This window comes from Ixodes scapularis, unplaced genomic scaffold (genome assembly GCF_016920785.2).
Source record: "Ixodes scapularis isolate PalLabHiFi unplaced genomic scaffold, ASM1692078v2 PGA_scaffold9__187_contigs__length_104089568, whole genome shotgun sequence".
Lineage (NCBI taxonomy): Eukaryota > Metazoa > Arthropoda > Arachnida > Ixodida > Ixodidae > Ixodes > Ixodes scapularis.
In genome coordinates this window covers 11,658,735-11,684,185 of record NW_024609884.1, presented here as the reverse complement: position 1 = coordinate 11,684,185, position 25,451 = coordinate 11,658,735, and the positions used below count along the sequence as shown (strand labels likewise).

Genomic DNA, 25,451 nt, shown 5'->3' with positions numbered 1-25,451 from the left:
TGCCTTCATCAACATCCAAAGAGAAGCCGGCGTCACCACCAGTGACGCCTGAAACTAGCTCCTGCTCAGCAAGCTGTGCTGTTATCTGCGCCCAAAGCCCTCATCGCAGCACCGAGGTCTGCGAAGCAGAAGACTGACTCCCGCCCGGTGCTCGCCACAAAACTCCTAACGCCGGCACACAACATCACCGCCGACCTCACACAAGTCCCAACATCAGAACCGCCTCGGACCACCTTCGCAGAATCAGCGAGAGCTGTCAACAGCACTAGTGAGACGCCTGCCCTACTTCCGTCAGGGTCAGACTTTACTGGCTTGCAACAACAAATCACCCTTTTCACAAAACAAATGCTGGCAGCCACGCAGCGAATTCCGACGATGCAAAACTCGCTGTTTACTCTCGTGGATACCTGCACCCGTGCAGTAATCGGGCGCCTCGCGATGCAGGGCATCATTCCGTTCGGCGGCCCCCCACTATCACCACGCAAACATGGTTAGCGCCCCCAGGATTGTTCAGTGGAACTGTTGCTCGCTTAAACAGAAGAAGGCAGACTTCATCGAAAAATTTTATCTTCACTCGTCATCCGACATGGCCGCTGCGTTTGCTCTACAAGAAATCAACGGCCCCCTCCCTTCTTTGCCACAGTACGATGGACTTGCTCCGAACATTGAGACTAGTGCCCCCTTGCCTTGGATTCGTTCCGCCCTGTACGTTCATCGATCAGTGTGCTTCACTCTTCTCGACACCTCACAGAGGTGCTCTGCAATGACCAGCGTTACGGGTTGCCGCCAATTCCTCAACGGCCCGTTTTTCTCTTCTCTGTCTATGTGGCTCCAGACACATCGCTAAACCGCTGGACAAGGCAGCCGCTAAACATCCCTTTTTTTAAGCACTTCGCCCGTCTTTATCCAAAAGACGACGTTCCCGTTTGCGGTGATCTTAATGCCAAACACACGCATGGGGCTACGACATTGACCTTCCCCACGGCACGCGGCTTCTTGCAGACCTCACAGGGCTGAAACTTTCGTTCCTCAACATCCCAGACACCCCCACACGTATCAAACAATCCTCCCAACAGCAGGACACCTGCCCCGACTTTACCTGTGCTCGTTACCCTCGACGCTGGAGATGGCATGTCGCCGGCGACCGCCTCGGCGGTGATCACCTCCCCATTATTTTACGCTACGACTTCCTATCCGCAACCCTATCTCACTGTCGCGCCTGCTGCGACACATTCTTCACTAAGTGGGACAACTTCCGAGCAGCTCTTTCTTCTGTCATGGAACTTGCTGGCTTTTCCGACATTATACAAGCTATCCAGTCCGCCCACAAGTCTGCCACAAAGCGGCTAACCGTACCGGACGATGCCGCTTTGACGAGCATTTACTTACTGGACCGCCGCATTCACCTGTTGGCCTGTTACCGCCGTTCTCGCAGACCACGACGACTCCTCAAACCTTCACATAAACTCCAAAAGACTATCTCGTGCTACACTTCGGAACTCGCTTCCAACTGCTGGACTTCCCTGTGCAGATCCATCTCCGGCAATAGCCATCTTTCGAAAGTTTGAAGGCTCCTCCGTTCTCTCCTCGGGGACCACAAACCTAGGCAATTTGCTGCCACTGTTGCCCTTCGCAAAGGTGTCTCTCCCGAGGAGCTAGCTGAACGGGCCTCGGACGTCTTTTTTCCGCAACCAGCGCAACATGACTCTGGATGCTACACTTGTGTTCACCCTGTCACCAAGCTCTTGGGATGGATTGCCCGTTCACCCTCCACTCGCAGTGCACCTGGCCCCCAACAACGTCACAGTCGGGCAACTTCAGAACCTCCCTACGGCACTCAAGGAAACCATACTCGCCGAGATCAACCAGGTGACTCCAGACTACTGAAGCCCCAGGAGTCCCTGATCGCTGCCACTTGTCTCATTCGCCCTGGAAGCTCCCGAGAAGATTAAAAGCTTTTCCTCTTTTTATGCCCAAACAGCAGGGCAGATATGGTGGCCACTTCTTTGGTCGTTAAATAAATGTTTCAAAGCAAAGGTAGATGGTCATGATGAAAGAAATCAAGGACGTTAGGATTCCTGTCAGAAGTACTCAACGCAATAAAATGTTGTCCAAACTTGCCAGGTTTTAATTTTAGATTGGTTGCACACTACACGACAGAGTAGCGAGCATTTGATTATTCTTAATTTTTAACTAGGACTGATTAAATTAATTTCAATACTTTTGGATGTTTGATTTTAATACACACATATCCTCTAAAAAGGGCGGAAATGTAGTGGTTAATAAAGAAAAATAGACGTAATGGTGGGGCCACAGTCGACTCCTAGCAGAACTGTTTGGTGGGGCAACAGGCAGACTGAGATTAAAGCCCCTCTATCCTGGGAAAAGTGGCGCCATTCATTGTTGTGGAAATTCTCGAGACACGTACCGTGTGCCACTTCTGGGAAGGACATGGCGTCTGAAATCTAGCTCAGTGCTGCGCTGTGTCGCCATGATCTTCCCAAGGGCTGCATGTTGCACGTGCCTCGTGCATCGACGCACTTTGCGCTACTTTTAAAACATGAAGGGGCTTTAACTGAGATGCCATTGCGTGTGCCACAGGCAAAAATTCAAGATGTTGAAAACAAGCTGTTGCATTGTAAATTGTGCGAATTACTAAAATTCTCCGTCAATATGCCCCAGCAAATGAAGATTAGAGGGTTTACAGATTAAACCAAAGGAAGATGTCTGTCACCCCAGAGGAAGAACATGTGGGGACCTTGACGTGCAACCAAAATTTCACCATCAATAGCGCTGAAATCAGTAACGACACTACCGTAAACCAATTTTGCTCCCAGGTGGGCCGCCGGAAGCGGCGTTGGTAGCCACAGCACATGGTCGTTGTTGGAACTTTCGCGCATAATGCAGAAGAGGATCATGCCCTCTTTAGGTGTCACACGCTCCCATACCATCTTTAGTGTTTGTGTGTATGGCGCGTGCTTTGGACGGTTTCACAACTGACGACCACGCGCATGCTAGGCTGTGAAGATTACACGCTGGGGCGTGGGTTTGTAAACAATGGAAAAGTGTATGAAATTTAGCATGCACAGTGCACAAACTCTATTTTCAGTACACAAATATTGCGACTACTATATCGGACAGAGGTACGCGCTACAGTTTGCAACAAATTCTTGTGGCGACATGAGCAGTCTGAGGCATTCCAACTACTTGTCATGACAGCCACTTTCAGTTCACAAAAGTTGGTTTATTATATGTTCTCCAAGTCTTTGGCATTAAAAATGAGGTTGATTCCTTTGTGACACTGCCGTGCCGGGCTGTGGCCGGCGGTGAAACTGCACAGCCCACCAGCGACGGCAAGCAACCAACTGAGCGTCCAGAGCTAGGAACCAAAAGGCACCTTTATCACACGAGGCAATGGCTTTTTACACAAGACGTGGGCACAGTGTTTGCAACCCGATTACCGAAAGTGTCCAAACTTGGCACTAGCACCGCCCGCAAAATCCCCCCTTTAGAATGTTCAAGGAGAGTATCGGACACCTTGGCTGTGAAAAAAAACAAAGTTTTACAGATTGAGTCTCTTGGGAGCGACCACTTGTCTTCCAGAATGGGTTGAGTAGTGTCGGCCCGTACCATCACCACGAACACGTGGTGGTGATGCTGGACGAGGCACATCACGATGACGCGAGTAGACAGGTCCACCTGAGGCCGAACCGTCGACGGAAGCTAGGGGTGACGCCGGCCTCGGAGAGACACAACAGCACCTGCCGCAGGCGTTGGTCATGTTCCTTTTTCGTTCTGCCGAAGACTAGGATGTCGTCGACCATGTTGACCAATCCGTCTAGGACTTCCAAGATCCACGCCACCTGTCGCTGGAAAAACTCAGGGGCCGACGTGATGCCAAATGGGAGTCGGCAAAAGCAATAACGCCCATACGGCGTAATGAACATCGTAAGCTCTTGAGAGTCCTTGGAAAGCTTGACCTGATGGAAGCTTGAGGTAACTTTGAGCTTCGAGAAGACTGCCGCATCGCCCAGAAGTCCCAGGACTTGATCGACGGTGGGGAGCACATGACGTTCTCTCGGGACAACTTGATTTAATTTTGTAAAGTCGATACAGACACGGTAACCTCCCGACGACTTTGGAACCATGAACAGTCCAGCGTCCCGAGGTGTGGGGTTGGTGACACGCCGAATGGCTCCGTCTTGCTCCAGTTTGGCCAGTTCTGTTTGCACCACCTCGCGCAGGGGTATCGGTATGCGGCATGGAACACTAAGTGAAAACGGAACCGCATCCGGGCGTAGCCGAATCTTGTACTCCTCCTTGAGCGTGCCGAGACCTCTGAAAAGTCCCTGCGGTGCCGGCACTTTCATGTCGTCCAAGAACTTTACCACACCCAGAGCCTGGATGGCTGGGAACCCGAGCAGGGGCATAGAGAGGGACTTGATCACGTACAGACGCTGATGACCGGTCTTGCCTCGCCACAGGAGGGTAGCCATGAAGTACCCAATGACTTTTAGCGACTGGTCTCCTGGTGCTGTCAGCAGGTCGTCGACCTTGTCCAGATGATGAGGTAAGTTCGGGAAGGCTTCCGAAACAGCAGACGCCTCCGCGCCGGAATCTACCTTGAATATCGCCGTGTAGTTGTCGACATTGACCTCAACGTACTTGGCCTTGGCCTTCTCAGTCTCGAGGATTGCGTGGAGCGGTAAGGAACGCCACCTTGCTCTGCTTTCGTTTCCGAGCGCAACAGACGTCCGCGAAGTGGCCCTTCTTCTTGCAATAATTGCACAGAGACTGCCGAGCAGGACAGTCTGAGCGTGTGTGGGGGGCCCGACTGCAGTAGCTGCAGGAACCTGGGTCGTTATCGCCAAGTGAAGACACTGCTGATGCGTCGTCTGACCGTTTTGTTGTCTTGCGTTGGTGCGTCGGACCATGACAAGACTTGGTGGCGTCAACGTTGACGGTGACCTGGACACTCTCGACTCCCGCGAGCAGTTTTTTTCTTTTTCGGCGTCTTCGATCTGCCTCACCTGCGTCCACGCGTCCTTGAGGCTGAGCTTGGCTTTCCAGCAGAGCTGGCCGGACAGGCGTTCGTCGCAAAGACCAACAACGAACCGGTCGCGAACCAGGCGTTCTTCGACTTTGGGGGACGGGTAGTTGCACCACTTGACAAGCTTGCAGAGCTCGGCGTAGTAACTGTCGACGCTCTCTCCCGGCTGCTGAACCCGCTCGTGGAACCTCGAGGACTCTTACACCTCGTTGACGGGGTACAGGAAGTGTTCCGAGAAGCGCTTGACCACCGTGTTGTAGTTGTTCAGGGAGGCGGCGTTCAAGCCGAACATGTCGAGAAGGACCCGAGCCTCGGGGCCCATGCAGTAGAGAAGTGTCCGCACCTGAATGTCCGGTGGTGCTTGGCGAAGTACGGAGGCATAAGCGTACTCCTCGAGTTGCGTAAACCGGGTAGGCCAAGAACCGGTGTTGTCGAAGTCGAAACCAGCAGGCTGACGTACGGAGCCGCCCACCCACGCGGGCAGTGTTTGCAACCCGATTACCAAAAGTGTCCAAACTTGGCACTAGAACCGCCCACAACAGACACTACAATTTTATGATCAACACTCAGTCTTTCCGATATTTAAAAAAAAAGTCTGTCAGGCGTGGCACCATAACGTTCACCCAGAGTGCCTCATCAAAGGGCACCCGTGTGACCCAGCAGTCTTTCGCCCAGTCAACAACAAGGTCACACCACTCCAGTCCTGTGAGCGCAAGTTGTCCTGTCACCTGGTAGTAGTGCTTGTGCTTTTTGTCGACACTCTTGTCCGCATGGATAAACTCCACAAACCCTCTGCTCATCACCTCCTCGAAGGTCGTCAGGTTCGCATCTATCGCCCGTGACACGGTCTTCACTTCGACTAGTCCGTACTCCTGTATATCTTCGTCCCAGACCAGCCCGTCTGGTGATGCCCCCAGCATGGGAAGGCCAGGGTTGATGCAAAGGCCAACACTGAAGACTTGGACCTTTTGCTTGGCCTTGTAGCGCTTCAGAGCAGCCGCCTCATTCTGAAGTCCCGCCCTCATGTGACGTGTCGTGCCATGTCCGCCCGAGAAAATCGTCCTGAGAAACTTTTCGTTCACGGGTGCTTGTCGTTTGACGATGTCTCCGAACTGTGATGCCGTGATCCTTTTCTCACGTTCCGTGTGCCACAGCATACTTCTGCTTTGGCCACGTGTCTGTTCCTCCAGGTGCTGAGCTTGTGTAAGAGTCAGGGTGCATGGATCGCTTGGTGGCATCTGGTGATTCCAGCACTCTTTTATGGGCAAGCTGATCCGTGCTGCAGAGGCCCCATCATCCGTGTTCGAGTGCTCCTGAACCTTCCTTGGCAAGGGTGTGAAGGCAGCTTCTTCCATCACGTCCGCAAACATTGGGAATATTCCCTTCTCAATGAAATCTGTATGCAGCCTCTTGACGGTTGCCTGCGCCACGTCCACATGCACTTCCGTGGTTTTTCTCGCACTCTTCGCCTTGTTGCTAGAGTCGTGCTTGACGAATTCTAGTTCGTTGAACGACACCGTACTTGCACCTCTCTTTGAAGATGGGCCCCACTGCCTTGCTCCCTCAGTGCAGGCCAGAGCATCCGGGATGTAGGACCTTCCCTCCCTTATCAGGTCTAGCATGTGCCAAAGCAGTGCTGCCACATGCTTGCACACACCGCCTTGTCCAGCCTTGCAGGAACAGGAAGCCTTGCTGACCTGCCCATCTTGGCAGAGCACAGCATGCACTGCGTATCGCTTCGTAAGGGTCATGGAAGCCTCCACGTTAGCCTTGACAATTGTCTCTGATGCACTTGTGGTGTGGAGGAAGATGTTCTGCACTTTGTGGGCCTTGAACATTTTGTAGCCAGAACTTGTGTGCTTCTGTGCTCCAGCTGCTTGGCCATGCCCTTGGATGTGGCTTTCCGAGAATGCGGAAGGAAAGTCCTTCAGCTGCTTGGTCCAAGGTCCTGCTGGAAGTGGTAGCTCTTGCGGCTCTGGTACATCCCGTGTCGCCATAGCCTTCCCTGAAAAAAAGGCAGCTCAGTCAGCGTTTTAAAAGGAGGACGGAAATTTGACCAACACAGTTTTTTAATGGGTTTGGTGTTGTTTTGACAGAATTAACCTAAACTTGCGAAGTAAGAGTTCATCTAGGGTAACAACCCCTCAAAAAAAGCCTGCTGTAAACTTTGTGCTAAAAAAAGAGCGTTTGCTATTAGGCAAACATGCCAGCTTTTGTAATCTACAACTTCTTGTGCACTTTCGAACATTACACAGTCGAAGGAGCATTCTGAAAGCAAGCCACGCACTGGCATTGGGGACAAGCATCTCCAGTGTCACTGAGCTGCTTGTTGCTGCTGCCCTGTCAGTGTCCATGATATAGTGCAGCTCTGAATACGAAGAACGCGTTTTGACCATAATCCGTTTCGTGCCAGCAGCATAAAGCTGCTGGCACGACCGTGAAGTGTTGTACAGGAGTGGCAAAGACACTCCAGCTTTCAATGCGTCAGTGTTCGTCCAAAAGAAGCAGTTCGCAGAGCCACTAAAAAGTGTCTAGCATTTCATATGCACGCGCTTGCGTGAAAACGGGATGATCAATAAAGATATGCACTCGCGGGACGCTGTGTTAGCGCGGTTCGCAGGGGCAATCTTGCCTCACCACAGTGAGCGCGCTAGCTGAACTGTAATTTCGATAAACAATGGAATCTCCCCCATACTATGCATAAAACGCAGTCAGAACCCCTTCTCCCGCCGCGACGAAGAACCGAACGCGAAGGATGTGATGCTGCGCGGACGGTTGTTGACGAGCGCTGCCGAGGCACGCCGACCGCTGGTACAGCTTCGCAAGCGTCCGAAGGGCAAAAAGATCGCAACGACAAAGCACCGTCCCGAATGTTGAGCACGCAAGCAGTACTCGATATCCCACGCTCACATTTCACAGGGCGAGCGCATCACGAAGCGAAGGCATGTCGGCCTTCGCTTCGTGATGACTACTTTATTTCTCTGCTTACAGCGGTGACATTTGTAGTGATGTTCGAAACTGCTCTCTCGCGACCGCACACGAGTTAAATGAACGGCCTAGGAGCGGGATAGAGCGTAACGGCAACAGTCAGTACTCACCCCGGGAGCGGCGAACGAAGCGGCGTGGTGTCCGTCGACGGCCGCGTCGAAAACGATGGAATATGCACAAAAACACGTAATATACAGAAGAAATACAAAGCGCTGAACGAAATAGATACACTTATGAACAAGAAAAATACACTGGAGTAGATAAAAAAGAGGATTATTAAGTATAAACAACGAAGATGAAAAGTATGTCTAGGGCGAGGTGATGCGATTCCAACGGAGAGCAGCCAGACGACGGGGGCCGACAGAACACCGATCCCAAGATTCCTCGCGCGCGCGCCGGGGCGCTTGGGAGAGACTGCAAATGGTCTATTGAGAGGCCAACAGATTTCAGGAGTTCAGGCTGCTATCCCGAAAGGAATCGTGAAGGAGAAGCTAAAAAGTGTAGAAATGGCAAAAAAAAAAAAAAAAGGAAACAAGTGCTAGTCAGTGAATTACGCCGAGTCTAAAAATAGTAAAATGGTATTGTAGGAAAACGAAAGAGAAACAATAGCTAAGCTTAAAACTGTTTCAGTAAACTCGGACAGTGCGTGTATACGGTAAGACTTAAAGGAGTTTAATTGCGACGTTTTGAGCGCTCCCAGTTTGAAACGCCGGGTCGCTTTGTTACGTCGTCCCACCAAGGAGACGTGCAGAAGATAACGACGCGACTCCCGGACAAAAGCTCACCGGACAAAAGCTCACCGGACAGAATCTCACCGGACAAAAGCTCACAAAAGCTCCGGCATACCTTGAGTCAAGCAAGCTTGATCTTATCAGCTCCACTCAGTTTCGGTGACCTAAATTTTGGTCCCAAAACGTTGCTTCTCTGCCTGTCATGGCTTATCTGTCGACACCTTTGCATGGGATGGGGTACCAGTTTTCCTAAAAATGGTACAATGTCCACCGCGTCCGCACGTTATTTAAGCCCGTGCTTCGCCCGGGCAGCAAAAAAAAAAAAAAAAAGAGGTGAGCATTTGTCCGGGTTTGCGAAAAAACGGGTGAGCTTTTGTTCGGTTAACTTCTGTCCGGTGAGCTTTTGTCCGGTGAGCTTTTGTCCGCTTACCAACGACGCGGTGCCCGTCACGAGTAAGCAGGCCACTTTTCTAGTTATCATTGTAGACTGGGCTTCCAGTGCTCTTTCTGCCTTCAGCTTCGGAATCGGGTAGAAAAAACAAACAAACAAAAAAAAAATAAAACAGGGAGCGATGATTATTCAAAAACCCTTTGCCTCTTCGCAAACCGCATCAATTGGTTTAGCCTCTCTCTCTCTCTCTCTCTCCCCCCCCCCCCATACTGATTGCCTCCAAAACTAAAATTGCAACATGACCCACAAAACCAGTAATTAAAAACATTATAATTAACAGGTCGCAGTACATTAGTCAATTTGTTCATTTTCCTTTCCATCTAATATGTCCGACGAAACCGATAAACACACGAGGAAGAGGATGTTCACGTAATTGTCACCTATTAAAAAATTAAAAAAAAAACAGTATCGATTAAAAACAAATGAATCACCCTATGCGGTTAACTCTTGAATCGTCAGTCGACAGCAGCGTGTTTACGTGGATCTAATCTACCTTTATTTTGCAGGTGTTTATCTTATGTTCCCCTTTGAAGGGAATGTTTTGAAGAAGGGAGCCCATACGCGAGACTGACAGAACTGACAGATCTTCGTGTTGTGTTTTACGGGCGACCTTCCAGCCGTGCCTTAGTGTAGATCAACCCTGACATGACGTTTGGTGACGACTATCGGTTCAGACTATTTGAACAGAAAGCCCGAGCCGTCTGGAAACAGCAGCGTGACATGAAAAGCCGTACCACAATAATGCTCGAACTTCGAGACATTCGGCCTCGACCTCGCTATCTAAACAAACTGTCTCTAGAAAAAAATAAATAAATAAATAAATCTCGCGGATACACAAACACTTTTGGAATGGAAGCTAGCAACGCGATCTCACAAAGGCAACGTCAACAGAGAACACGCCCCAGACAAAAATTTATAATCGAACTCGAAGCTCTATTATGATAAAACTGTAAAAAAAAAAAAAAGAAGAAAAGAAAAAAAAAAAAAAAAAAGCTGAGGGAGCGTTGCTTGGATTGACGCGGCGGATAGCTGACGAGGCGTATTTCTACGATCGAAGTAAAAGGAACGCCTCGCGTCGAATAATAATACTAATGTCGGTACTACGTACGCCGCGGGTAGAAAGCAGAAAACAAGGGGGCGGCAAAGCAAAGTCGGAGAAATGCTGCAGCGCCCCGAACAAGCTCAGCTTTGGGAACGTGTCAATAGGCGGCGCTGTCGTCGCGGCGTGACGGGGCGTCAAGTCCAATGTCACGCCCGTGCGAACACGGACGTCCATTACCGGTCACGTCCGCCTTGTTTTCCTCTCATTCCTTCTTTTTCCACTACTCCCCTTTCTTTCTCTTTTTCCCTTTCCCTTTCTTTCTAACGAGTTTTCGGTTTTCAAGCAAAGCCAGCGCAGCGTTTTCGAGGTGCCCCATTTTGGAGGCCCATTTTCTGAGCCTCATTTTGGAAAGCAGGGGAGGAGGAGGATGGGGCGGGGGCGGGGGGGGCTGTTTGGCGGCGTCGTGTTACTACGGTCGACACAAACGCCGCGCGCAATCTCCTCTTTGCTGCTCGAATTTCCGTCTGCTAAAGAGGAGGAGAGGCGGGGGCGGAAATGGAGGCCTGACATACATCCACGTTTGAAAACAAAGTACGCACAGGCGTAACATATAATAATAAAAAAATGTTTTCCCTGGAAAATTTAAGTCGTATACCCTGGTACTTCCCCCGACTCCGTATATTTCATTTGACAGCGCGTTTGAGCGCGCGAAGCATCGGCACGCTATTTACATAAGACATGGGGCGCTGAAAGGCAGGCCTGTAGCGCGGCTCATGTTCACGCCTACGCTATTCAAAAGTTATCAAAAGCGGCACTCAAACTATTTATTCATCGTACAAAAAGACAGCTTGCAGATACTGCCCGAGGCGTGTCCCTTGCGTGTTTGACGGCCTGGTCACATTGCTCACACAAAACACTGTCTTCAGACATTCGGAGCACACAGATAGTTTTTTTTTTGTTTTTTTTTTACTGACTAATGTGACGTCAAACGCGGAAGAAACACGCCTCAGCGCGCTGAAAAGGTTTCTCACACAATGCCCAATGATTTACACGTGATGCGGGTCACCGCTCGCCGAATTGCGCCATTGTCCATGCGCAAAGAGCGACGAAAGGAATCTGCAGCGGTTACGTTGCAGCTTTTAGAAGCGGACCCCGAAAACTTATTTGATCGCCTGGTCACCATAGATGAGTGTTGGTGTGCCACCATGAGGTCGAGGCGAAGAAACGATGCGAGCAATGGAAACACGCGGATTCACCCTCGCCGAAAAAAGGCTTAGGCTCAGCCGTCATCGAGGAAGGTCGTGATCAGAATTATCGGGACTGAAATCGTGTTCTCCTGACAGAGTATGCTCGTAAGTGCCAAAATGTCGCGGGGAAATATTATCGGGACCTCCAGACGAGCCATGTCCCCTGAGACATATCTGTACTGTTATGTCTTAAATAAAGGTGTAAACAAACAAATAAACAAACAAGCAAACAAACAAACAAACAGGTAACGGGGAGACCATACAACGCATGGGGAAGCTAACCAGAGGAGCGCGTTTGATCCATCACAACGCACCGGCTCATTCTGCGCAGCAGACGGTGGCATATGTGACTGCTTTAGTCTGTGAAACTCTCCGTCACTCTCTAGTCACTCCACCTGGCACCCAGTGACTTATTCTTTTTCTCGCATGAAGAGCCCATTTTATGCCAGGAGTTTCCATGGCGATGACGAGGTACGTTATTGACGGATTAAAACACATTCTCAAGAGCCCAAATGAGGGCTTCTACAACCAGGGTATCCGCCAGAACCAGATCATCCATCGGTGGGAAAATTGTCACGTCGTGTGGCGTGTATATGGAGAAGGACTAACTCCCCCATTGACGTTCGTCATCTCATCTTTGATTTGTCATGGTAGAATTCACAGCCGATCCCGGTGTTAGCGAACCTCCGAAGACAGCGCGCTCTCTGACGACGCAATTTTGGCGCCGTTAATCTCATGGCATGTCGCACGCCCGCTCTTCACCGCTGCCCAAGCGAGAGTGTCCCCCCCCCCCCCCCCCCCCCTTCCCGCTAGGTTTGCGCCACGCGCGCGCGCGTTCGCCGACTCTGGCACAAGTATCGCCATCTCGTGGTCCAGTGGCGAACCGTGGGTTTTGGTACCTTCCGTGTCGCTGACGTGTTTTCGTACTTTTCGCGTCGTCGACGTGTTTTCGCTCAAGGACTTTGAAGGTAGACTGAACGATGAGACGTATAAGGTTTCCGCCTTAATAATACGAAGTTGATAACCGCTCTACACCGCTTTAAACTCCATGTTGGAATAGTATCTCTATCGGACGAGATATCTCTATGATCGCGCGATAATCTCTCGTTGTCTGGTTCTTGATACTGATGAAAGTGTAAAAAATGCTTCATAATGTCATCGCTTAAAACCAGTATACGAAGAGATCTCAGCGATGAACCGTGCTCGACATGGTTAAAATGCTGGCTAAACTTTTTGAGCGCTTCAGTGGGCTACGGGAGAATCCAGTCGACCTTGCACTTTAGTATACATCAATAATGCCGGTCCGCACGGTCCGCTAGCCTAACTTCCCTTCACGCGGTGCACCGGGCAACTTCGAAACTCCTCGAGTGACCGGAGATCGCCGCGCTAAAGAAGCGAAAGCCCCGCGAACGCAGTCACGTGCGTGCCGGCCGGGCTCAAGGTTCAACGAGCACGGCAAACACGCCACGGCCTTGATAAACATACCACGATGCGCTCGGCGCCCTCTTCGTCCCTCTTTTTAGCTCCCCTTCCGCTGTAAATCTGGAGCCACGGGCAAAAAGAGAGCAAAGTTTCCTGGGGCGACCGGTGTGGCGCCCGCAGCGCGGTGAACATTTGCAGTGGGCCGGACGGAGCCGCTGCAAATCAGCCGCGAAAAGCCGCAGGCCCGGCGCACGCCAGCCGCACGCCTTGGTCCATCCATAATAGAGTGGAACCCGGGTCCCGCGGATAAATAATTACCCGGCCAGCTGCCGCCACCAACGCGAGAACACCCGCTGAAGGAGACCCAACCGCCGCGCCTGGGTTCCGGAGTAACGAACGGCGCTGACCTCTAGCGTCCGGCAGTGCAACTTGGCCAGGGGCTTCGCTCTCGATGGCCGTAAACCGGGTTTAATTAACTCCGGAACCCGGCCAACCTGTCTCTTCCCGTTATTTCTCCCTCCGTTTTGCTTTCTTAGTTCCTTCCTGTTTTTAAGCGGGGGAAGTCGGCGTCGGGGCGAGTTAAGCGCTTTGCGTAAATGAGTTCGTGGGGTTCCAGTGCGTTCCTCTGCTTCCTGGCAGATGTATGGGGCAGCCAGCTAGGCCTGCCGGGTAGACCAGTATCTTACTTTAACTTTCTTTTTTAGCTTTGTGGGTGTCGCGCAATTTTTTTTCTCGAAATCAAATGCTGCGGGATAGAACAAGCCCACCGCATCACTTTAAACCTGGAAAAATGATTGTGCGCGCCACTGTTTGCCGAAACTATCGTGTAATAAAAAAATAAAAAAAACGCATAACAAAGGGGTTGGTGGCCAAGTGTGCTAACGTAACGCAGCTCGGAGTTCGTGGAGTCAAATCTCACGCTGCACATCCCGGAGATCCTAGGTTTGATCCCGGCCCCTGCCAGTTTCGATCTCGTTGAGAGTGAGATCGTGTATCACTATTGCGTGATGCATGTTAATGGCCCCATGCTATCAGTCGTACTACACTGGCTAAATGTCTTATCTACAGTGGATAACAATGTCGACATTCCCTTGCAAAATAAACTCACGCTGTCTAAATATAGATAGTCTACTTTGTTACCTTAGACGAAGAATGTTTGCCCTTGTGCATCCTTATGCACCAGAGATGTTAACGTTGCACACGAGTACGGGTAAAGACGTAACCATACCAAAGAATCTACAAAATTCTAAGAAATACATCTTTTTGCCAATAAGCGGAACCTACAAAGTCAGAAAGTAACCACTGAAAGAATTTTCATTTGAGGAAAAATTGCAACCCAAAATCCGGCACGTCGTGTATTCGTTGTCTATAGATAAGAACAGACTACGGAATATGAGGTGTGGTAGAATAAAGCGGGAAAAAAAGGACTACATTTCGTTTACAACGATCTGTCGTAGCAGTGGACACAGGACATATAAATAAATCCAGGTAAAACCAAAGGTAAACAAAAGCTCGTTAAGCCCAATTTCCCAAACAAAACTTCGTGGAGTTGAAGAGGAAATTAAGCCAGCATTTTCAATGGATCTTAGAAACCAGCTGGAAGTGAGTACACCAAAACCCGAACACGAACTTCCCCAAAGGATCGCACATCGCACATACACGAAAAACACAGAAAGCACAACATTGAAAACACTCACACACACATTCCCACCAAGGAAAGAGATAGAACATTTGTGCCGACTATTTGGAGACGAAAGCAAGCTATGTTCGGCGCGCGGGGAGAAAAGCATTGTCGGAGTGAAAGGTAGGTCCCTTCCATCCAAGCATCTCACCGCCCTGGTGTTTTCCGCTTCACCGTTCCCCGTGCCTAACGCGCCCCCTCCTTCCCCGCCCACCTCCTTCCATTTCGGATCCCTCGTGCCTTCTTCCCGTCCTTCCTTTAGCTCTCCTACGGCTTTTATTTGGAGCAAGAAATCGCCGACGGCGTTCGGTCCGCCTTTGAGAGGCCCGAGACGACGGCAAAGTCGACAGGCCCAAGACCAAAAACAAGACGACGACGACGACGACGACGACGACTCTGAATCGCTCCCGATGAAGCAGCCCGCCAATGGAAAAGTTTCGGCGGGTTCCATTTTGAACGGGAAGCCGAAATTACAGCCTCCGGCGGCAAAAAACATGGACGCACTGTCGACGCGGATAAGATGAAAATGGAGATGGCAGGACATGGAGAAAGAGAACGGAGCGGGCCCCATGTTTTCTTCTTCTTGTTTGGTGGCCGGATGGTTGGAGCGTTGTGGAGGAGCAAAATTCTTGGCATTGTGCGCTTCGCTCCTATAGAGTCGGGGGGGGGGGGGGGGGGGGGGGTGGAGGAGCCGATTTCTGCGGAGTGCCGTTCCGGAGCGAGCAGGCAGCAGAAGAGGCCCACACGCAGATCCTAGCTCCAGGAATATTAGAGGCCGCGCTGAGAAGACGCGCTATGACAACGCGTGCATTGAAAATGAAGCCAGTCCGAGGCAGTCGTCAAAAGTGAGGCACGCTCATTGTGTTATTCTTCCCTGTGTATTCAAAGACTATTATTTAGACTCGCACTTTGTTTCAAGGGTTCTGCAGCCCTCGCTACAGAGAGTTCTTCTTAGGGTATCGTGGCGTCTGCCATATTAAAAAACAAATGATAAAGGTATATAATTGCATGACGACCTTTATGAATCGCAGGGGAAGCTGCATAATTATATATATAAAAACGCTTTTACTTTATTGAATGTAGGAACATTGTACTGTGCCTTCAACATCAACGTATAGCTTTCAAAACCAGCCCCCCACCCCCCAAAAAAAGAAAGATTAGAGAAAGCTGCAACATATGCTGACAAGTGAAAGAATAAACACTTCTCATAAGATAGATGCGTCTAGTGGCCTCCGCAGAAGCTCATAAATTCATGAGCTCAGGTTTGGTAATGGAGCTATTTCTCTTACATTTCGTTCCCTTGGCTTCGTGGATCGAAGGCGACGAACATGCGCCGATTTGTGGCAATAAATTACATCGTTTCCTGCCTTGTACCCGCAGATGTTAAATGTTCCTGGTGTGTAAAAGCTCGAAATAAAGCGCCAAATACGCAGACGACGATAGTCAACTCGTCGTACAACGCGTAGGTGCGGAATTATGTAGTTTCATGACCTATCAAGTTTCCTGGTGTGCAATTCGCACAGCGGACATCTAGGGCTTTCCGTCGCGTCGTGGTGCTTGTCCGATGTTTTGTCGTGCATATGTCCGGCCCTTTACAGCCCCAAATTGGACTCTTTTAAGAGGATAGATATTGGTGAATAGACAGGCTTTTCAGGTGGTTGGCTGCACATATATCTGCAGCTTTGTGTCACAATGCATCCTGTTCAAAGCACAACTTATCCGAAACCGTCACGAAATGTGCTAATTTTCCATTAAATATCTTAGCGGTAGAGGACATCTGCATTCCGGGCCCTAAAAAATAGAAGGACGATCATCAATCACACACACTGCTCTAGACAGCAGAAAAGAAACAGCCGCGATTGCATTCCGAGAAAGATAATGCTAAGCGCATTTTACCGCAGCACAAGTGTCCTCCTTTTTGCAGACAATGCGTTATTCGCCTGAATAAAATTACTCGCGTCGAATGTGATCAACGGATGTTGTAAGGACATAGGAAGGCACAAAGTTGTACATCACGCATCGCAAACGGCCGAACTAGATACGGACTCAGCTTAGTTTATCAGCGGCCTAGTAAATCAACGGTGACCCCTTCTGGCCAAGCCACGATAGAAGCGCCGCCATTTCTGCGGTCGTTTCTTAAGGCCAGTTCAGACATCTGTGTCGGCTGCATTCACCACAACCGAAACGACAACGGCCGCGAGTTACCGGTACAACCGTCCGCCGTATACGCCGAGTGACGTCCAAATTCAAGGAACTCCATGGAGAGGCGACCAATCACGAATCAAGAAGATCCGCACTCGTGTTCTTCTCGATCTATGATCGGCCAGTCCCGAGTGACCTAAACGCGTATTGGAAAAAGCTTGCGGAGTAGTCAACAGGTACATTTCGGCGCTTTGATTGGACGCCACATCGCCTAGCTGACAGGTGGAGACGTAGGAGACAGTCCGAAGCTTAGGTAAACACGCCTCACTGATTTACGCACTAGCCTTTTGCCGACTTCCAGATTTGCTTACCCGAGAAACGAGCCAATCAGAATTTCGAAATTGGCCTACTGACTTATTTTACAAGCTTTTCCGAATGTGCGACCGGGGCGGCCCGCCTACGTTTCGAGTTGGTTGTCAGGCAGCGGCCAGGCGGCGCCAGCAGGGTGAGAGCGCACGGTTATACCTTGTCTCGTTGTAACTTGGCAAACGGCAAACGATAAGCCCCACATTGCGTGCCAAAGGCTTTGAAGTGCGCGACGTATACGAGCGCAAGGCACGCATGTTGGAGCATGACGCAGCGAAAAGCCTGATACTTCTTCGGAGTTGAGGCGCGCTTCGGTGATACGCAGTCACGTTCCGATTGGCCCGCCAGGGCCGTAGCTTCCGCTCTACTGGCACGTTACGCGATCGCGGCTCCCTGGGATACCCAGTATTTCTTGCTTCAGACACTAGGCTCAGCGGCGCCACCAGAGTAAAAGCTCACGTTTGAACAATGCAGCCGCCACTCCCAGGGGTACCCCATATTTCTTGTTTCAGTCGCTAGAAGGCGCCAAACCAAACAGCATTGCAGGTTGCCTATACTTCATTTCAGCTTAAGTCCAGAAGCAGTCGACGCTACGAGGCAATGAGACCAAGAAAGCAGCGTAAAAAGAGCAAGTCATTAGGTCTTTCTTTTTGTTTATGAATCACTCAGCGATAATAGAACACGCACAGCAACACGACGAACAACATGACGGGGCGCTTTTGACGCTGTATGATTTCCCCCATCAGCTCGTAGCGTTGGCTGCCTCTGGACTTCAGCTGAAACGAAGTACAACCGCAACGATGCATCGGATACTCACTCGCTTCTGGGTTCGAAGCGCAAGAGTGTTGCCGATTACATTCGGGAAGCCGTGTACATTTGCATATTCAGGCACACTATACCATCTTGGAGAAAATAAAACAGAACCTGAAGGGTTTTCTGAAAAATAAATTCGGTCAACAGAAGAAGGCATCAACTCGCTGCAGTTCCAGATCATGTCGCCCACTCTCATCCCGGGGATGCGGCGTACGCGAGCATTTCTTTCGCTGCTGGTTCGACGAGTGGGCGTCAGCCGCGTGGGAGAGTCGAGTTATTTCACTTCGTTTACTGCAGTACCGTCCAGCCCTCCACAACGTTCGATACATTCCGAAGTTGCGGCACTACGGAGGGTGATTTCGCCGGCCAAAAGAACCCGCAGATTCATTCCAGTCACGTGACCGCCATACTAACAGAGCTCTTTACCTCTCTCTCTCTCTCTCTCTTTGTTTTCCTTACCAATTCTTTCCTGCGTACTCTTTGGATACAAAAGAAGAAGGAAAAGCAAGGAACAGCGAAAGACGTCGAAGAATTCTGTTGATTCATCGTCGTATTCTCAGCCGCCAATCAGCGAAAAACGTACACATAGAGAAATATGGCGTTTCCAACCGAAGGGGGCAGGAGACCGAAAGACGGAGAGTGGGCGGAAATACAAAGGAAAAAAAAAGGGTAAAAAAAAAAAAAGAAAACAGAGGGGGGTGCGCAACAAAAGGAATGGAACGAATCCAAGAGCGCGCAACTCCGCCAAAACTCTGGACTACAGAATCAGACGTCGACGGAGAGCAAAGGGACGTCTAGCTACGTATTTTTTTATTTTTATTTTTGCCGTATTGATTTTCCGTATTTACTTATCATTTTCGTCGTCCCCATGCACGTTCCCATTTGCTTTGCGCGCAGCGGGCAGCTTCAGCTTCGTTACACCGAAGCGTTCGTCCACTGGCAACACTGTTAGTTCAACTGATTGCGGCAGTCGCCCTCCTGGATGCCTGGACAAACAGAGCTAATTGCCATTTCTTTCCAACATGGCTGAGCAAACAAAAACAGCACAAAAAAAGTAATCGCGATAATCATTAACAAACCCGGGCTAGAGCGAACCACCTACGTCGAAGCTAATTTACTACGCCAATCAGGAAACCGATAAAAGTCGCGCACGAAAACAAAACAAAAAAGAGGGAGGAAAAAAATTTTAGAAAAGCAGAAGAAACACACACAAAAAAAAACATGACACTTGCCTTAACTTGTCTTGCTGGTGTTGACACTCAGAAGTTCATCTGCGGAGGTTACTTAAAGGGCAGGCGAATGTTGAGTTCGGTCTGATTCATCTGGAGCGAGGCAATCAGCGCGGTTTGTCCGCAATATCCGAGGCGCAACATTCAAACAAACACATTTTCGTCATTCGGCCTATTTGAAAGAGAACACACTCGTAATCAGATGCAAACCTTAGGCAAAAGAAAAAAAAAAAGAAAAATGAAACAAGTCCCGTGGAACATCTAAGTTCGTTCAGCGACTGGGAAGCGTTCATGCAGAGTCTGTTTGTCTGGCAACGAACGCGACGGCTCTCGAATTTACTACAGTGTGACGAGAAACGTAGGATTAAAGGGTATTGGTAAGGACAGTCTTCGGATTTAAAAAAACAAACAAAAAAACAAGGAACACATTTTCACCGGATTACGAAAGCATAATTTTCATGGTTTGAATAATTGGGGAGCAGCTGCATTTGATCGAGACCGTCTGTAATTGTAAACGCGACACAAGGATCACACATAAAAAAACGGATGACAAAGACAGCGAAATAAGATAATTAGTTCCGTATCGCATCGTCCTGCACCGCCGCCTCCTGCTTCTTACAGTATTTTTGAAAACCGAGCGTGTTGGTAAGGTTCAATTTACACACTGAAGAAATAGGACGGAGCACAGACGACGACATCTTACAATTTTTTTTAAAGATGTCGTGTTCTATATTTTATCCTATTTGTTTATTCTTTCGTGTGTGAATTCTTAAAGCAGTTTATGCTTCATTATTCTGCCCAATTCTTGCGGTGCTTTGTTGTTCAAAACGCGCTCTCGACTGTATTTATTTATAGCGCGCTGCGGTGCATAGAAACAAAAAATCGATCGTTAATAACCTACTCATAGATTTAAAAAAAATATATATGTACGGCACGTCTATTCAGTGTATTGTTTGCGAGGTATCATAGGCTACTATTTTCAGAAAACAGTTCGGTCCTGGACTATTTCTACATACTTAAAACGTTTCTTTTTTTTTTCCTCTTGTTCTGAAAGATAGGATTACGGTGGCGGCAAAATGTTTACTTGGGGACAAAATTTTCTTTACAATGTAAAAACGCCCCCCCCCCCCCCCCCCCCCCACACACACACACGGTCGCACTCACACATTGGGTGTCCATCGGCGTGCGCTGGTCCGCCGATTCCTTAAAAAGGAGATTATTCTGGAGGCATTTTAAGTGCCCGTGTAATAGGGGCACAAGCTGCTTTCATACGCACCCTAAATGACGAGTTTTTTTTCAATTAAATACTTTAACTAAAACCTTTCAAATGGGGCCACTCGTGAACAAGTTTTGAAACGATGTTTCTTTACGCTTATATTACAGAAGGCCTCGACGTTGAATGCTGTGATAGTGCCACGGTCTCACGAATGCTGTAATCGCCTTCACCGTTGTACGTCGTTGTGGTGTTCGAAATATCGTGGTTCGCGTACTTTACCCACTTCGTGTAACATCACGGTATTTAGCGTCGAGGCCTCGCGTTGTGGGAGGCGTTGGAACAAGCAACGTGTTCGTTGCCTTCATTCCTGCCGAATAGGGCGGGTCGGTGTTCACGTACAACAAAAGATTCCCTGAAGATTGCTTCCTCCTACGTCGCTGAGCGCGCGGGAATTCCGATGTTTTTTTTAAAGGGATGGCTGGATGCTATAGAAGGAGGAGGAGGACCCGACATTAGCATTTCAGATTGAAGATCAACGAGCCAGGCTTGTTCCTCGTCTTGAAACTCGAACGCAGCAGCTTCTGGGCAGCTTTAACGAGCGGCGCCCTCTGGCATGCGTCGAGCGAGCCGATAGGATAATCAAAAGGGAGTTACGCATCCGTCGCTCTTTCTCCGTGTTTGCGAGACGCCGCGTCTCTATTTCCAGCAGAGCAGCGTGTGATGGACGTGACAACTATAAGGGCTCGCGTCTTGCCTAATAGGTGCGGAAGTTCATCTTTCTTTTAGGTAAAAGAAAAAAAAAAGGAACACGTTGAAACCACGATTTGGTTGTTAAACTCTACTTTTCTTTTTTATCTGTCTGTATATTGTGAGGATGTTGTACACTTCGTGGTCGTCACCAAATATTTAGCTCATGAAACGGTGAGCATCATCATTATGTTGGTTTTGCGAACGAAAGCGGTGGCTCTTGCGCTGGTGACGGACCAATGGCGGCCAGGATTAAATCTTTTGCTCTCTGCCACCCTCGCACCCTGCTTCGCCACCCTGCTTCGCCGCCTGATTTGTTTCGCGACAGAAATTGATCAAACAATGCCTCTATTCGATAAAGGTGGAAACAGCTTCAATAATGGCGAGTGAAAGTAAAACGAGACGTGCAGTTCGGGCACTATAGGCCTTCGCTTTGAATTCCTTCATAGAATCGGGATCAGATCGCGATCCCGACCTTACTCGTGCAGCTGGGCATGCGCTGATACGCGGATTCTGTAAAGGCTTTCGGTCTGAAGGACCCTAGAATTAATGTGAAACAGGCTTGTTATCAATGTGTAACTATCGTACAAATACCCAAGTGTAGGAATCGGATTACATAACGCTTATTCTCAATAAATAATAGATGGAAGCCGGTCAGATGATCGTTCGCATACACCCCTCCGTTGCACATTTCACTCTTTTACCGAGTGCCTTCTCACTCCGACGTTTACGCGAACAAAACTTTTCTTTGTTGTTGCGCGGGTAGGAGCTTCGAACGCGGAATTGTAGAACACGCATTCCGAGATATCAATAATTCAGTGTATGTAGACACGTGTATCCTGTACGCATTAAAATTGCCACCATCCAAAACCAAGCGCACGCGCGGAGTTCATAAGGGCTATATGATAGTCGTTGGCTTTAGCTTGATATGCTATTATGTCGGATACACTGCGCCCATCCAAGCAGCCGAAGACACAATACTAATACCCTTGTTACACGGGCACACTTAACTGCAGTTACGCTAAGCCACAGTTAGCGCACAATATTTGCGGACAACATTCTGAGGCTATGCAGTCAAAGCTATGGGAGAACGTGCGCTCGAGCATCTTGAGCACCCATCAAAGCAGTGCACTCGCGCCCTTCACATCTTCTGAAATAGTTGTCCGAGAGTATAGTGTGGTATCTGTGGTGCCGCGCAACAGCAGTTAAGCTGAGTTAACCGCGGTTAAGTGTGCCCGTGTAACAGGGGTATAGGAGTGCACGAGATTATGCGGGATTGGAGTTGTTAACGTTATGTACTGCACAGCGTGACACATCTTGTACAAAAACGCGATCGATGGAGTTTTCCTTTTTCCTCGGAAAATTGAAAAAGCCGTCATCAAAACTACTTGTGTGGTGGAGAGTGCTTGTTCGGAACCCCTTTAAAAGCACTCTCCACCTCGTATTATGAAGATGTAAAAAAACAGCCGATGTAGTGTTCGAGCTAACATTGTCGCGTAGTGTACACTCTGAACAACGTCCAAAGGTACACAAACGTACTCACTCAAGAACAATTATACACGTACAAACATGCACGTATACAAAAAAACCCACACACAAAGAAAAAAAAAAAGTTAAACCCATCATTTTTAGCGGAAGTCGGGGCAGCCTTCTCGGAGCGCACTCGTGACTGACCGGGATCTCTCATCCATGCGCGCGCAATTGAGCCGCTAAACATTTGCAGCCTTTGATCAATAAAGAAGACAAGCCCCGCCCCCCCCCCCCCCCCTTTTCTTCCTTCCCAAAAGCAAAACTGGCTCAAACACAACAACATCCGCCATCATTACTCGGCCTCCAAAGACATCGGAGACACATTGTTCCACGTCCACGGGACAAACGAAAGCTAATCGACACCAAAAGCATTCCGTCGTTGCTTGCCGCGGGAGTATGGACGACGAAACACGATAACTGCATTAGGGCCGCACGGCACGGCTCACTCCGTGAGTCCCGGCACCTCCCCCCTCCACTCCGCACGAAAGCGAACCGACGTCGAAAGTTTCGCGCCCATAACCGAGTCGCGTTTTCGGTCCATCGTCGAGCGAGTGGGGCTCCACTCGGCGCTGAACATCCGGCCTTCTATGGGCGCTCGCAAGCCGAGGAGGATGGCAGACTTCCGTTCTAGGGCGCTGCGGCTTCGAAAGATGCGCAGTGTGTGTACGCGCAGAGTCGGTCGTATTGGGGACACCCCAAAACGGGTTTCCTTTTTGAAATTTGCTTCTTTCTTTCTCCGTCGATACCTATGGCCCGCTCGACTTCAGACTATATATCCACTAAATTTGGACGCTCCGAGAGCCTGACAGCCGGGAGACCATTAGGTCTGACAGCCACCGCGAAAAAAACGCTGGCCTGGAAGTTTTACCAAGGATCGGCGAGATTTCTGAAATTTGAGGTTTGGCGTCCCAACTTCCCGAGTCGATTGACTGATTTGGCGAAGTTTGAATTTTCAAATCGGATTGGTAAGAAATCCGACACCACACCATTCAAAAGCTTTAGACAATTAGTGTTGTTAGAGAAATCTCAAATGAAACGCTTTAGAAATGTCCCAGCTGAGTTCTCTCAGGAGGAACATAATTCACACTTTTGAAGGGCGGTTCGTGTGGAATCAGGTCCCCATACTATGATGCATAAATCTTTCATCTGAATTTCATTAGCGTTAAAACTAATCAATGTATTGCGCAGTAGCATGTATCAACGAGCACGGCATATCGTAACGGCATGACTATATTTTGAATAGGGACATGAAAACTTAACAAAAATCCACTGCAAAAAAAAAATACCGTTAAGCTTTTTTTTTTTTTGGGGTGGTGCGGTTTTTTAGACAACGCGTTCTAGATCCTTATGGAACGTGCATTTTCATCAAAAGCAAAAACAATTAAAAAAAAGCGAGAAGTACTCTGCTTAGAACAGCGTCCATTCGCACGCCGGTCGCGAACAAAGAGCTACTCCCCATCAGTCGCAATAAAAAAAAAGGGGGGGGGGGGTACGAACGACCAAGCAGTAAGGTCTACCCACAAACCTGTCCCCAAAACTTTGACGTACCTTTGTAGCGAAATGCGTTCGAGCCGGTGCTGCGTCCGCAGCGCTGCGTTACTGCCGAGCACAACGGCTTGACTGTTGCGGCGCATTCCCCGTCCGCTCCGCAGACGTGTTCTCTATTTTCCTTGCCCCTAGTCCCAAAGCCAGTGAACAGGACCAGCTGTGTTTGCGCTTGCCGGCTCGGTTCCGTCCGTCGGCATCGGACGACAGGCGAGCAGCGAGAGGCTTGCTCTCCTCTCTTCGCGTCTCAGCTCGGTCTGTTTGTTGCTTTCTGCCCTGCCTCGTCTCTTTTTCTCGGCCGTTGCCCGAAGCAACTCCACCTCCGACGAGCTGTCCAGGCTCGCAATCAGACTAACTGGACCCTCCTCAAAAAGAATGTTAGAGTCACTAACATAGTTTCTTGTCCCGCAGAGTCGTATCCCTTTCGACGCTCAGGAAAGCTCGGTAATCAGCTCTAGGGCGCCTTATTCTTGTGCCGTCGAACTGGATTTATGTTTGCTACCTTCGGCAGCGGGAACGCCAGAATGAGATACGGTTGCAGAGATTGGATGATGGAAAAGCAGAAGCCGGAGGTATTCCTGACTTGTCTGGTGGACTTGGGAGCCAGTATTTACTTCGTCACGACTTAGTTTTCTTTAGTGCGAAGCTGGCACGCCATCGCTGTCTATCGTTTTTCTTTTCCTCTTGTATAAAGCAATTGATCGGTAAGCCGCCATGCAGGAATATGTCTATAATTTTAATAATTTTAATTGACAAAAAAAAATGAATCGCATTCTTGCGGACAACATTGCGCTGTTTCATGCAATTGACGGACCATAAACCGCTGCGTACAATGTGCGGCACTGTAACACCAACAGGGCAAACATAAAACGTTTACCACTTATAGAGACTATGATTTGTAACAATGGGCCAGTCACGGTAGGCAAGTCAGACTGCTTCACAGTTGTAAATATTTGGAGACGTTGTTTCCGCGGTTATTCGCCCCACGTGCGTATAAAAATACGCTTTGCGAACAGCACCCTTAATGGAAGAATCCGCCCGCCTTTCGGTGTGGTGGCTCTTATGATAACGTTGATTGTCTCGTTGTTCCTCTGACATTTTTCGTTGGTATTTATTTTTAATTTAATTGCCCACTGCAATTTCGCTCGTGTTTCCTCGTTTAGATGGGAATCAGGCTAGACAGGGGAAGATTGAGAGAGTTAAATTTGTGCATTATATAGCACGTACTATATAAAGGGTTCAGCACAACCC

The 25,451-nt window shown here is 49.3% G+C and overlaps 1 long non-coding RNA gene across 1 annotated transcript in view; it reads right to left on the bottom strand.

Annotated features, from left to right (window-relative positions):
* Nucleotides 1–24,288, bottom strand: part of LOC121833679 — a 103,218-nt gene extending 78,930 nt beyond the window's left edge. The window contains exon 1 of the long non-coding RNA XR_006076753.1: nucleotides 24,204–24,288. This is a non-coding gene — a long non-coding RNA (uncharacterized LOC121833679). The remainder of the gene's footprint in view (nucleotides 1–24,203) is intronic.
* Nucleotides 24,289–25,451: the final 1,163 nt, after the last annotated feature.